General features: G+C 30.9%; 2 long non-coding RNA genes across 2 annotated transcripts in view; one reads left to right on the plus strand and one right to left on the minus strand.

The window, feature by feature from the left end:
• LOC138124145 (uncharacterized) overlaps window positions 1-3,690 on the minus strand; it is a 44,670-nt gene extending 40,980 nt beyond the window's left edge. Inside the window, exon 1 of the long non-coding RNA XR_011157024.1 lies at window positions 3,550-3,690. This is a non-coding gene — a long non-coding RNA (uncharacterized lncRNA). The remainder of the gene's footprint in view (window positions 1-3,549) is intronic.
• Window positions 3,691-4,860: 1,170 nt separating this feature from the next.
• On the plus strand, window positions 4,861-5,617 carry LOC138124146 (uncharacterized). Its single transcript, XR_011157025.1, has 2 exons — window positions 4,861-5,002; window positions 5,055-5,617. It is a non-coding gene; the product is annotated as an uncharacterized lncRNA (long non-coding RNA).
• Window positions 5,618-14,930: the final 9,313 nt, after the last annotated feature.

A 14,930-nucleotide genomic window follows, 5' to 3' on the forward strand; every position in this document is an offset into this window, starting at 1 on the left:
AATTTAATAGTCATAGATCAAATGAAAAGGCAATTTTTCAAACAAATAAAAATGAATACTAAATGTTAATTATAATTTATTACTATTGTACTTTTAATCGCATATGACTCTCAAATTCTTTTGATTTTGATTTTGATGATGCATGTATATGTGTAAGATTTATATGAACACCATCGTAATACAATTTTATTATTCCAGGTTACAAGAGAATAAGCTTAAATTATTGAATTTTATCTGCGTGTGAACATAAAGTTTGGAACAAAATTCATAATAGTGTTATGTGACGTTTTTAAGAAAATTTTATTTTAAAAAATGCCAGCCTGTGACATGCAATTTGTTTAAATGACGTTATTGGTTTTTGCGCAATGACTTCATCACCAATTTTTTTAAATGACAACCCCCAGTTCTTTTTCTGATAGATCTTCCTACCTTAGATAACAATCTTTTTGAGAAAATGATAAATTTTACTTCAAAAATTTAATTCAATTTTTAATGTAAACATTTTAATTGACCTGAAACAAAAACAAACAAACTACTTAGATTAACAATAAAATTTAATGCAAATGTTGAAATTGTACCCCGCCAACCATTTGGCACTCACAGGCACTTTGTACACTGCGCTCAATAATGTCAGGGTTTATTTGTTCCATTTCAGCGCGAATTCTCTGCAGTAAATCTTCTAAATTGTTTGGTCTATTAAAATAAATCTTCTATTTTAAATAATCCCTTACAAAAAAAATATATTAAAAATTAAATTAAATTTTTGAAGTAAAATTTTGTCATTTGTCAAAATGTAGCTAATAAGATTTTACAATAGTTTGAAGTAGAAGTTAAAGAAAGGAAGACGAAACAGTATATTTTACAGAAAAGCTTTTAAAATTTGATATACAGCGTGAAATCGATATACATCAGAATATTAAAACCATTTGCTAAAATCACGTACTATCGGTGGACATAAAAAACTGGGACAAACATCAAATTTGTATAAAGTCAAAAATCACAAATATACATCGTGTAAATTTGACTTTTTAGAAATAAGGTTATAAAAATTATGACATACCAATGATACACTGTCAGAAACATCAAGTTAAAGTTCAGTTCTTTAATGACAATTTTTATTTTGAGTGACAATTCAAAAGTCTGATACACAATGAGCAAATTTTGGATGTCCCAGCTTTTAATATCCACCGATAGTACATTCAGTTTTGCGCATGAGGGCAGAAATGCCAGGTACAGTTCAAGCACAAAGGTTGAGCACGCCACTGATATTACGCTAGGAAGAATAGCAAGATTACAAAGCTTTCGACTGTAACCCAAAAAATGTGCAAAAAGTTTTTGGTTTTCATTCATGTCTTACACGTTGTTGCGGCTCTATGTATTTAAAGTGTTTTTGGGCTACTTCATTCACAGTAAAGTTTTGTGACTCTGTTTTTAAAACGTTTTTGTGGCTATTCATGTTTCGATATACATAAACGGTGTTCAAAAATCAAAAAACCATTGTGGTGCAAATGACTTATCTGTCACTGTGATAAGTAAGTATGTAATAAGAAATGTCATGAAAAATGTGTGTTGTTTGCACCACAATGTTTTTTTTATTTTTGAACCAAAACAACCGTATACGCGTGTCTAAAATAATAGGAAACATTTCTCAGGACAGTTCTACCACAACATTACATTGTGTTGACAACAAAAAAAAAATTAAATCCAGACTAATCAATGTTAACACGTCCTAATTGTAACATTTATAAAATTAATTCTTATCAAGAAATCACTGAAATTTTACAATGGTCACTAAACTAAATTAAATTAAAATTCAAAAGTTTGTTCAATATCATAAGTACCTAACAATACCCACAACGACAAACTTAGTTAGTCAAAGTTAAGAAATTCTACCTATGATTTTATAATATGTTATAGCAAACTTGATAAAATTAATCAATATTATACTGATAGCAAATATACATACACATATCCAAGTTCATACTTTTTAGGAAACAGTAAAATAAAGTAAGAAGTTAAATATTTTGAAAATGGTTTGGCAGATGTGGTATAACGTAAGGAGATATTGTTGTTCTGCTGGGCCACCAATATATGTTTTGGAACTAGAACAACTAGATGTGTTTGTTATCTATTAACTGAAAAATCAGCTTTTTGTTAAAAATTACTCTCAAGAATTTTTTGCTGAAAACCTTTTTAAATTGTAAATCTAATTTGTAATAAAAATTTGCAACAAATTATAGTGTGGTATGCTTATATGAAGTTAACTATTTGCGTGCTAGACTACTGTTTTACAAGCAATTTTCTGGATACTAGATTCATTAGGAGTTCAATACTAAATATAAGAAACAATAACGTCCTTTTTAGTTACAAAGCGAATACTGCGGCGTGATCAAGAATGACTGAATATGTTGGTAACAATGAAATTTGGCAAATTTGAAATTTATCATCGAAGGTTCATTTTTGTAATAACAGAAACATAACCGACATTACCTAAATTATTTTTAATGTTGTCTCATGTTAAAACATCCGGACAGTACCAATTACGAGACACAAAATACATCAATATTTTTCAATTGTTTCATTGCCAAAGACTCAGTCATTGTTGATCAAGCTGTAGTTCCAAACTATTATAATTTTTATCCGTAAATCGACCATATTTCATTTACATTTTAACACACTGTTAATCTGTTTTTATTTTAATTAACAAGGTTGTACAATTTACATAAATGAATAAAACTTATGTAATTTATGCAAGTTTGTGTTTTTTCATATGTGAACTCTTGAGTGACTTTAATGTTTATAATTTAAATAAACCTGCGCTTTAAAAAACTAACTATAATATAATTTATTTAATTTTTTAAGTATCTAATAATGTCAATAATATATTTAGAAAAAAACATTTTTCCACGAGTGGTGCGTTCACAATCAACTCTTCAACGCCAACTTTGAGGTGAAATTTAAAAAAACACCCGATATAACATCTACTCCGCTATTTAGTGTATAAATCTAAAAGAAAAAGCTTATATGAAACATTGTAACAGTCAGCACTTTAACATGCACTCCCCTAATAATTCTCTTTTACCTAGTTTTGCATAAAGTACTAATATAAGGATTACCTATTTAACTTCTATTCAAAAATAAATTATTTAGGAAAATAAGTTGGTTTATAAATTAATAACTGTGGGAAGAATTGTGTTATACAACAAAATTTATTGCTGCAAAGGAAAGGCAGCGTCCATTTAGAATTATTAATTATTAATTTGTTAAATTAGATCAGTCATGCAAGCACCTAAATCAATCTTGATTCAAGAACAAGTTAGAGCGCGTTAAAATGTATAAAACAGCCGTTAATTAAAGCACCGTTAGTGTCATTTGAATATTTAAAAAAAGAATTTAAAAAATCGTATTGCGTACCATTTAAGAATTTTTTACTTAAAATAAAGTTTCGCTTTCCACGATTATCTTTGTGTAAAACAATAAATTAATAACAAAAAAATTGATATCTGCAAATTAGTTGTTAGAAACAAAAAGTTGAAAATATATATTTACCGTTGGACTCCTCTTCCACTGTATCTTCATCGTTGATACTATCCATTTCTGAATCCTTGTTTTGTATGATCATATTTTGATGTAATTACAAGGGATTAATCCACATTTGATAAGAACAACATCATATCGTCTCCATTATGGGTTCAATTATATCAACTTTGTTTGTGGTAAAACATATTTTATCACTTCCAGACAATCTTTTCCGTAGACGATAATTTAAATATGTATTTATTTTTTGGTTTTACAGTCATACTATTTTAGTCTTTTTACGATGTTTTTGCGTTTTGTAAACGTATTCGTCCGCTGTTGTTTTGCAGGAAAGGAAAATGTTAGTACATGTTAAGCATGACAAAGATTTAAGATTTAAAAAAATGATCTGTGCATTATTGCATAAAAAAACATGATAATATTACGTGACATTTACATATTTGTTAAAGAATACACCACTAAAAAATAATTTTATAAATTTCATATTTTTTTCGTACTTTTAATTTAATCTCACATGACACTAATTAATATAGTATTGGGCACACTTCTACATAGTTGAATAAGAAACATCGACTCAATATATCAATAATATTCGAATAAATTGAAAATTACAAGTAATTTACATGTCCACAGTGTCGACAGATTAAATCCTTCGCCTCACTCTAACCCAACGAAAACAAGTGGCTGTGGTTGATTTTTTAAAATTTCGTTTCATTCTAGAATTATTACATATTTTATAAAAACGCAAAATCCATAAATCACTTCCCTTCTTTTTTGGTAAATTAAACGACAGTTTTCCCATGAGAAAATTTAACGAAATCATTTACTGGTACCACATTGCGTCTTTTCGTACCCTGAATTATTTGTTGTGGTTTCCGTAGCCGTATAAATTAAAATGAACTTGTTAAATAAACACACAGAACATTGATTAAACCAGAGGTGTCGGAAGGTGTAAAATGACTACATTATATAAAATATGTGCCTGACGTATATAGCTCATTTACACTTTGATATTAATAAGTAAACAGGGAAACAGTTGTTTATTCACTTGTTTCACTTTTCACAATAAAAGTTTAAAGCCACTTGCACTTAGAAAGATCATCCACTTTTATCGATTAAATAAACGCACTGACGCAGCTGTAAATGCATAACTAAATAGATAAGATACCGTTGTCTCCGGCTGACAGAAACGGGGTTTGTCTTACGATTAGCAGGACGCATTAGTCCGTCGGCCCGGATTGACAACAGGACAACCAAACCATCGAGCAAAACACCTGGCAAACTGTTTGAGCCGCACTGAGAAAGCATTCGACGAGTTTTTACCTCCTTGCAACGTTCGTTGGTGTGAGTGTGTGGCAATCTGGTGGAAGTCACGACAACGAGGCTATTCTATGAGGTTTATGCATGTATACATGCGTATGCGACATTGCCACACACAATAGGAAGCAGACCTTGGATAATAAAGGTAAGTACGTCTCGGTCGGTTTCTAGTGTCTAATCGAGGGTATGTTTTCCAGCAATTACCAAGAAAGAGAACAACTGACGCGAATTACATCTTAAGAATTCTAACTAAGAATTGTGTTGTGATTCAAAGAGGGTAATGAGACAGTCAATCAAGGTTACATCAACGTTAGTTGAAAGACCAAGTAGACTAAATGAAAACGCCAGTGGTAGTAATCGTCATCTGATTTATTAAAATGAAGCCATATAAACGGTAACCGCCTTTAATGACGCCTACACAAATTAATTAAAGTCATTAAGAAATAATTGATACGTTGTTCTTTAGTTGTACATTAGATTCCCTGTAGCAAAAATTGGAATCGTGCAATTCACTACAACGTACCTATATGTTGGTTGGTTGATTCGTTGTTTCAAACGAAAATGTCATTACTTTATTAACACGTGGCACGTGAATAATCAATAATTCACCTATCCTATTCTTGACAACATTACCGATAATTTTGATTGCGCAAACATACTTTTGTTTGTTATAACCACAAGCTACTGATTTTCAGCACAATATAATATTATGATTTTTATTATGTATTATTATTATTATCATCAATAAAATGTTACGTTACGTTGTCTAAGTAACATTACAGCAAGATGGTTAACATATTGTAGTCGATATAGTTTCGCCACAACATGTTATTTTGTGAAAAGAACATTTAAAAAAAACATTCTTGAATTTACTTTTTTCACTATTCTCAAAATATGGTCAGACCAGGTCAATATATTGTTTGTCACTACACCAAGATCAATTGAGATTTATACAAATAATTTAAAATATACTCGTATGTTTCAACTAATCAGCCTTTAATAAAACCGTGCTGCTCTTTGGGTAACTGAACTTGCCTCCAAAAATTTGTTCAGGTGAGCAACAATAATTGATTGAAAAACATTATAAATCGACAATGTCAAGGTAACCGGCAGGTAATTTTCAGCGTTTAGTCTATTTCCCTTTTCAAAAATCAGTTTTTTGTAAAGTCGTATCAAAATGAAGTCGTTTATACAGTAATTTGCGGGCGTAAATAATGTCTTTTGCGCCCTAAGGCCTAAAAGAACAACTATTAATTTGAATAGCTATTTTATTTGTTGCATCACATTATGTAGAAGAAAAATAGAAATTTTGCGTAGTTTCGCTAATTTTTTTGATCAGTGTATATCAAATTTTTAGTAAGGAATATTAATCACATCAAACCTTTCAAATGATGTGACTGTAGATGTCACAATTATGCAAATAAATCGAAGAAGACATCCAATTTCAACTCTAAAACTGATTGGGTTGGAAATTTTCTTGATCATACGATACGTACAGGGTGGAATCGATATACAAACATCAGAATATTAAAACCTCGGGATCTTCAGACCATTTGCGAAAATCGCGTACATTCAGTTTTGCGCATGAGGGCAGAAATGCCATGTACAGTTCAAGCACAAAAGTTGAGTACGCCATTGATATCACGTTAGGAAGAATAGCAAGATTAGAAAGTTATGGACTGCAACGCAGAAAAAATGCAAAAAATTTTGGTTTTCATTCATATGTACATAGTATTCTTATACCTTTTTGCGCTATTTTTTGGGCTATTTCATTCATAATAAGGTTTTGTGACTCTCTGTTTAAAGCGTTTTTGCGGCTATTCATGTTTCGATTTATTAGAACCTCCAGAAACGTCCCGTTCGGGATGGAATTAAGTTAAATTGGTCTTTATGAATTTAAAATGTTGAGCCACATTTTAGGTTTATTCACTTATTTAATTTTTTTAATTGAAGGTATGTACTATGATTTACATATTATGATGCATGTCCGATTTCGTTTGTTCGAATTTGTTATCTTCCCTCCAATACACACATTTTAAGATGATTAAAAATTGAAATTTTGAATAACCTAATGGACAAAATGTAGATACATACAGGATGATTCAAAACGAACGCACCAACTACTAGCAGTTGTACAAAATACAGTGATAAAAACATTAAAAATATGTTAAAAAAAAAATTCCCAGCTTCAATTAAAAGTTACAGCGTGTTACAGTTAGAAAATTTTAACCAAAAATGTTCTTGAAAAAAAAATTATTTTTTGTTCGACACTGTCAGAATTTGAGAATTTTTTCCTATGTGAACGAATTTTGATAAATGTCACAACTTGTCAAAACGAAACGTCAAGCTAATTTTAAAGGTTTTAAGCGATTTGGAGCCTTTAAGGGGCTCGTCGAACAAAAAAAACGTTGTATTCAACTCGTTCGTGTGTAAATTGGGGTAAATTGGCGGCCGCTCGACGTACTATTATTCCGGCGCGCTAGAAATTATTTTTTTCACAACTTGTTCGACAGTTTAGGATATTGAATTGTAATCTATCCGATAGTTTAAAAAATCTTCCAACTTAGATCCAAAAATGGTTTGAATATTTTCATCAGAACAAAAGTTAACAGGGGGTATAAGTTTTACCATGCAATTCCCTATCCTATGGCAACAGTTAAAAAAAATGCACTGTATATATACAGGATATTTGACGAGTGATAATGAGCCTGGCGTAATTTAAAATGCAACCCACAGTATATTTCCGAAAAAAGCTGGCTACTGAAATTAAAATGTCCGGCTTTTTTTGAAAATGTATTGTGGATTGTGGGTTGAATTTATTATTCCGTCAGACTCATTATCACTCGTGAAATACTCTGTATAGTTTTATATAATATAAACGATAAAGACACGACAAATATTGTAAGTTTACAGATGAATGTAGGATTTAATACGTACCTACCTATTCTTCTCAATTATGTATATGGCTTCAACAATTCATCTATTGGAAAAATTTGTGCAGCAAAATGTGAAGAGGAAAATAGACAAATTATCATAATACAGGGTACTGGTATTGCTATGAAAACTTGTGTTGTGTTCAATATCATCGTCAAGAAAATAAAACTGTGCCTTGATAAAACTTAAACATCCAAACCTAACCTCACAAATTTTGCTAGAGCGCTAAAAGCGGACTCTAAAAGCAGTTTCTATTGAAAAATACAGATTTTTGGTGTTTATTTAAAAACAGCATTGGATTTAAATAACATTAATTATTTATGCCTTGCTCCTTATTCCTCCAAGTCAACCATAACGATATATTTTTTATAGAATATGTACATATTACTTAAAATCAGTAACGAGCATCATAGAAGTTTTCACTTCTATCGTGCGGTCTTAAGCACACACTCTTTTTTTTATTATTGAATTTACCGTACTTTTTGGAATGCCCAATATTTCCGAAATTTGTCTGTGGGACATTCCCCTTTGAACCAAGATTACAACTTTTACTTTGTTAGAATACGAAACGGTAGGCATAAGTGTGACAGTTTATTTTGAAGTTCAGTCACAATTAATTATAATGACATTTACAACAATAAAGCAAAGACTACATTGTTTTATTTTAATGATATATAAATTGCTGCCCGAAATTTCGTGCTCCCCACTGTGCATCCAACAAAAGCTGTCATGTAGTACACAAGAGGTATCTTTATATGTTCCAACAATTTCAGCAAAATTACAAATATTCTTGTACGAATAAATGACCGTTAGTAATGTTTGACGGTGCTGTCGCGTAGGTAAAGTTCCATTGCCTCGTAATTCTCAAATTCAAAGTTAGATGTTAGTTTTCAATGATTTTATTTTTCACAGCCATAAATATTTTGAAACATGCAATAATTATTAATATGAATAACAATTAGATTACCATAAATTTATTGATCAGTTCACATAAAACAGGTTCTGGTTAAGTATCAAATTTCGGCGCATGTTATCCAAAAGCTAAACTTTCTAATAAAGTCAACTTGATAGGTAATACATATCTTACAAAATCCATAAATAAATGTTGAATTTCTAAAACAAAATTTATGCCTCCGAATAAACTGAAAGGATTTAATTCATTTGAATAGAATACTTATTACTAGATAAGATAAACTTGGTTTTAAACAAAAAAAAAAGGAAATAATCATACATTGCTAGACATTAATGTAATCAATAATCATCTACAACATTAAAAACATCGTGTAAAGTAAATAAGATTTTAAAAGAAATATTAATAATGAAAAATATTTTCCCTATTGCGTCAGTCAGAACAATTAATAAAAGAAAATCCAAGAAGCAATTGTTCAAAAATTATCTTTGTTTTTAAAATACACAAAACCTGTTAACTAACCATTATTAAATGGAGAAATAGAAGCCAACATTTAAATAACACATTCATTACGACATTCATGAAAAAATTGTGTTTTCAGTTGCATTATAATGAATGACTAATGACGTACGCTTTGGAACTTGATGTACGAAATATCTTCGAGTTATTGAGTTACGTAATACAATCACAGAAAATCATCTCTTAGGGACCTATTTAACTATCCTTAAATCCTCCTCCTGGACAGTTTGACAGTAACAACACTAACAATACATATTATTTGGGTAGCAGCAGAAACATGGTGGATCACCAATGGTGAAACTGGACTAAGGTTTGGGGGTTGTCATTGCTTCACATAATTGTCAGTTTGCTGGTTATTTATATAGCAACAACCGTAATGACGAAGTTCAGCCTGATTGCTGGTTAACTGCCAGGTAAGTTTATGGAACGACAAATAATCTATTTATTTAGTTTCCGATACTGATTTGTCGCAAATCATAATACTAATGTTGGATACATGCAACTTGCGCTAGCAATAAAAAAAATATGTATATGCAATTACGATTTTTCCATTTATCATATCTGATTAAATCAAAGAACCCCTAAATTAAATAATTAATTAAAATTCAATTTTCTATAATTCATCAATTTCCGTAATTCGTCACCCACCCGGTCCAGGACGGATTCACATGAAACTTCTGAAAATGAACATCGAACATGAAAGTTAAACACTGGAATAGTTTTGGTAAATGACGAAAACTAGAAACATCAAGTTAAGAACAAGTTATCAAAGAATTACAACACAGTTTGAAATTTTTATGTAATTTATTATCACTTAAATGGGTAATTTAGATAGGTAAATGGTATTTCTATGAGATCAGTTTAATTCATTAATCATGCTTATGATTAAATTATACGGTTTGCTTATGTTACGGACAAACGAAAGCTGCATGTTTTTCGACATCCACATTCAAATTTTTAATGGTTTCACAGATAATATTGTAATAAACAAATCTGAAATTTTAAATTAAGTTAATAAGCAAAAAAGTTTTTTGTATCAACGCTAAGAGTGTAGACCAATTATAACAAACGATGTCATGAATAAATATTGAAGGCACAGTCGAGTCTTAACAATCTCAATCTGAACCCAATACCAACGATAAAAACTAGCCTATTCCTAAAACGACGAGTTTAATTAAGATTTGTAAAGTCGCATAAGATATTATGAAAAGCAACCAGTTGGATTGCTGATCGTAATTATTTAGATTATCATTAGCTTTTAATTGAGTCGTACTGTTACGGAACGTAAGGTAACCTTTATAAATTTTAAGAGCCGACTATTAGTGTTTTGAGGTTGTCGGATAAATCCCACTAACTTCACTGTCGACACTTTCAAATCCGTTTATCAATCCCTATTTGGTGCAAACGGATATTAATTATGATAATTACTCGCGTCAAGAATAGAATTAAAATACCTTTTTACTTAGTACTGTGATTTATACAGATTCATGTCGGAATTTATAGGAAATCTTGGAAAATTTAATTATAAGCACGTACACCTAACTATCACTTTTGCCTTGCAGAACTAATTACACGCGAAATGCATTTGAGTAATTACGGTGACATCACTCATGAAAAAACAATGCGTTTTCTATTATCGATTTGGGACTGAAATATTAGGGTGTCCAGAAAGTTCTGAGCGTTTTTTAGAAAAATAGATAAAAATAAATAAATACCTATTACTTAAAAAATTAAACAACAATTAAACTAAATACTGGCCGTTATTGTCAATGACTTCCAACCATCTTTGTCCCAAAAACTCAATTCCAGAACGATAGAAGATGGGCTCTTTCGTCCCGAACGACTCTTATCTTTAAGACCTTCTTCCCCATTTAGAAATTTCGCAAACCATCACCGACAGGTATAAGTACTCTTTTACCGTCCCCGCACCCTCAATTCTGCATATATTTCTTGTGGCTGCTGCCGCTGAATGTCCACATTTAAATTCATATAACATTAAATTACGATTTCGTTCTTTTTCGATGTAAACAATCAATTACCAGAATGTAATCAATTGAAAATTATTTAATTGAGACACGTCAAATTGTTTATGGACAAGTGTACTTCATATTTTAAAAAACTAAGAAAAATTACCAATTGATTTTACATTTATTTTATATCGAGAAACAGAATACCACAAAAACGCTCAGAACTTTCTGGACACCCTAATAGGATCTAAAATAGTAGTTTATTTAACGAGTTCGTGTGTAAATTGGGCTTTTTTTTGGCATGAGTGGGCCAGGTTTAAAGGGCCACGAGTGCCAAAAAAAGCTCAATTTACACAAGAACGAGTTGAATACAACGTTTATTTGTTCGACGAGCCCTAAAGGATTCAAATTGCTTAAAATCTTTAAAATTAGCGTTTCGTTTTGAAAAGTTGTGACATTTATCAAAATCCATTCACACAGGAGAAAATTCTCAAATTCTGACAGTGTCGAACAATAGCGCATGAAGTGAGTGTTTTTTGTACATGAAAAGGTCTTTTACGCAGAGAAGCAGTCAGCCTTTGAATGCACAAAAATATATTCACGCACGAAATATAAACAATATTTTTTCTATAATAACATAATTACATAACATTTTGTTTTATAATACAAAAACTTCCGATAATATTGCGGAATCTGGAAAAGTGTCCCGAATGCTTGCAGCGTTTCCACGTTGAATGGCAAGGGAAATCCTCTCGAAAAGGAATTTCGTTGATTTTGAATCGCCTGATTCCGCGATAAGTCGGTTTCCGATGACATTAATGAAATCGATGGCTTCTTTGCACAAGGGCCTAAGGTTTCAAATGCTAAACCTTTAAATACGTAGTTTGACGAAATGATTGAACTATATTTACTATGTTTGCGTTTGCAAGCTATTTCAGCGGCAAAACCTGAGACTTCAGATGATTTCAATACGTAACTGTCTGCAAGTGTATCTACAACAGCAACGTCCCAAACCAAAGGTTGACCTTTAATCCACGGTACTAAAGCCATCCCATCTGGGCGTTTTCCGTCATCCCGAGACAGTCCGTTTGGTTCTAAAGTTGAATTCACATGAATAGAAGTTAAAGACCGGTTGAATTCATTTCATTGTGTCTTAAAAATCTACCACTGCTTTTGAAACAACTTAGACCGTGGGTGCCAATTTCGTCAACTTTCGCATTGCATTTGCAAATATGAGGTGTACAAAGATTACAACCCAATCTGAAACCAATACAAACTTGGAAGGACGTGTTATCTAAAAGAGTACCAATATTAGGAGAAAGTATTGCATGTAACCAAGATCCTGAACAAAAAAGCTTATGTGTGTGAAATTGCACTGTTATGTATGGTTTCTATAGTTTTAATCTTACAACAGTGTAAAAAAATTGTATGTAAGAAAATGACCCACTTCACGCATAGATAACTGCGTGAATACCAATTTTTTGAATCAATTATGGAAAAACATATTTTTGACAACTGTTGTCGTGAGCAAAACAAACTGGTCGTCATGCTTTGAGGCAATGGAAAATGCTCCATTGTAAAATGGTCGTAAATAGCATAACCTATCATCATGTTGTATGACATTGATTGACATTAATTAATTAATTTTTTGACACTTTGTTGACATGGGCATAATCAAGCAGGGATTTTTTTTTAAATTTGTGACATTCTAACCAAATTTTGAAATGACATTGACGACCAGAATTTTTTGCTCGCGACAGTCCATACCATTTGTACTACTGTTTAATTTCTTTGGCTATGGTGTCTCTAAATAACTATGTTATTGAAATATTACAACCTAATATGCCAATTCTATTGTTTAATATTTGTCGGTAAAAGTCTAGAATCTACATGATACTTGTAAACTTATTGATTTCGGGTGATTTTTAGTTTTTTTTTTTAATTAAATAAGAGCCTGTTAAGCTTATAGGTGTGGTTAGAAAATGATGACGTACGTTAATTGCACGTAAATAACAGCCGCAGGAGATTTAGACCACACATCGACAAGTTGAATAATCATTGCTGGTGGCGGATTGAAGCTCTCATTACTTCATTATTATGTATTAAGAAATGAACATTTTCTCTTATTTTCGTTACAGATTTACTGTATCCTTACTGTGAGAAATTCGAGGAAAAATGTTTGTACATATGAACACACTAATGGTGAAAGTAATTTTTCTGTTGAGCATGCAGTTGTTATTATTATTATGAGAATTTACCCAATTATGAATTAAAGGTCCGGATCTAAATGAAGTTAAATAGGTTAATTAGTTGTACATTTTGTTGCTTGGTTTCTCTGTGTCTGTACCTATTTAGCAATGTGCGTCCATAATTGCTACCTATACCTAACTACATATTTCTCCAGTATAATAATGGAAAATTATTTCTAGAAATTATGTAGTGATTGAATTCCATGCGGATTTAATGTATACTATGGTATACAAAACTGATTGTGAATTAGTTTTTACTCGTTACAAAATTTGAATATGTTATTTAATTGGCTAAGTGGATTTATTATTATTTAATTATCAGATACAACATACAAGTTCCAATTAATTAGAGTAACAGATGCTAATAATTACAAGTTAAGGAACACCTTAACACATTAGTGGCGGCACTATATGTATAGATTTTTCCTGTCCCCAATATGATTAATGCTTAATTATTGTCTATTGCTTACATATTAAATGTCAAGCTTTATAATAATTTATCGCCTAAATTCGACTTCTAACAAGAAGCAAATATTTAGTTACATTAATATTACGACATTTTATTTCGTTTGATAGTCTATTAGCTAACACGATAATTTTTGACATTTCATAATTTCATTAAATTTCATAAAGAAGAAATAACTTCATTTTATAATTTGCATCATTTAAGATAGCATGCTCTTAAAATTATTTAGTTTTAATTTAATTTTTTTTTTAATTTGATTTCATGTGACGTGCATATTGGATGTACATTAATGTGTTCCAGTTAAGAAACGGTCTGTAATAGTTATTTTTATATTAAGTGCGTGAAGAGAGTGTTTTTTGTGCATGAAAAGGTCTTTTAAGCCGAGAACAAAGGTCGAGGCAGTATAAGCCTTTGAATGCACAAAAACATCTTCACGCACGAAATATAAACAATATTTTTTCTATAATTGATTCAAAAAATTGAAATTAAAAATTCAAATTTTTGAAGGAACTCTGAAGTTTCAATGCAGTGACCATGTAGCTAGGTAACTAATAAAATCCAGTGCGTGAAGTGAAACACAGAAATAGTCGTGTGCGTGAAATCGCATTTCACACACTGTTTTGTATGGTTTCTATGGTTTCGATCTTACTAACAATGCAAAAAGAAATACACGTTAGAAAATGACCCACTTCAGGCACCGATAACTATGCGTGAATTTCAATTTTTTGAATCAATAATAGAAAAATACTTTTTTTCAATTAATATAAAACTGTAACATAAATTTAAACTGATTCAAAGTTTTCGATAATGAGCAGCAAGATAACTTACTGAATAACATGCAGACCATCAATTCGTCCCACACACATTATAGTGAGGTTTAAAAAGTGAATGGAAGTTTGAACGTAAAGACCAGTTTTCATAATTAAATTACAAAGTTGCAAAATTCACATCATGGTCGCGCCACGAAGGCTTAACTACGGTATTCCGTAATTTAATATATTAAATCTGCCTCCTGTGGTACCTACTAA

This window comes from Tenebrio molitor, chromosome 2 (genome assembly GCF_963966145.1).
Source record: "Tenebrio molitor chromosome 2, icTenMoli1.1, whole genome shotgun sequence".
NCBI lineage: Eukaryota > Metazoa > Arthropoda > Insecta > Coleoptera > Tenebrionidae > Tenebrio > Tenebrio molitor.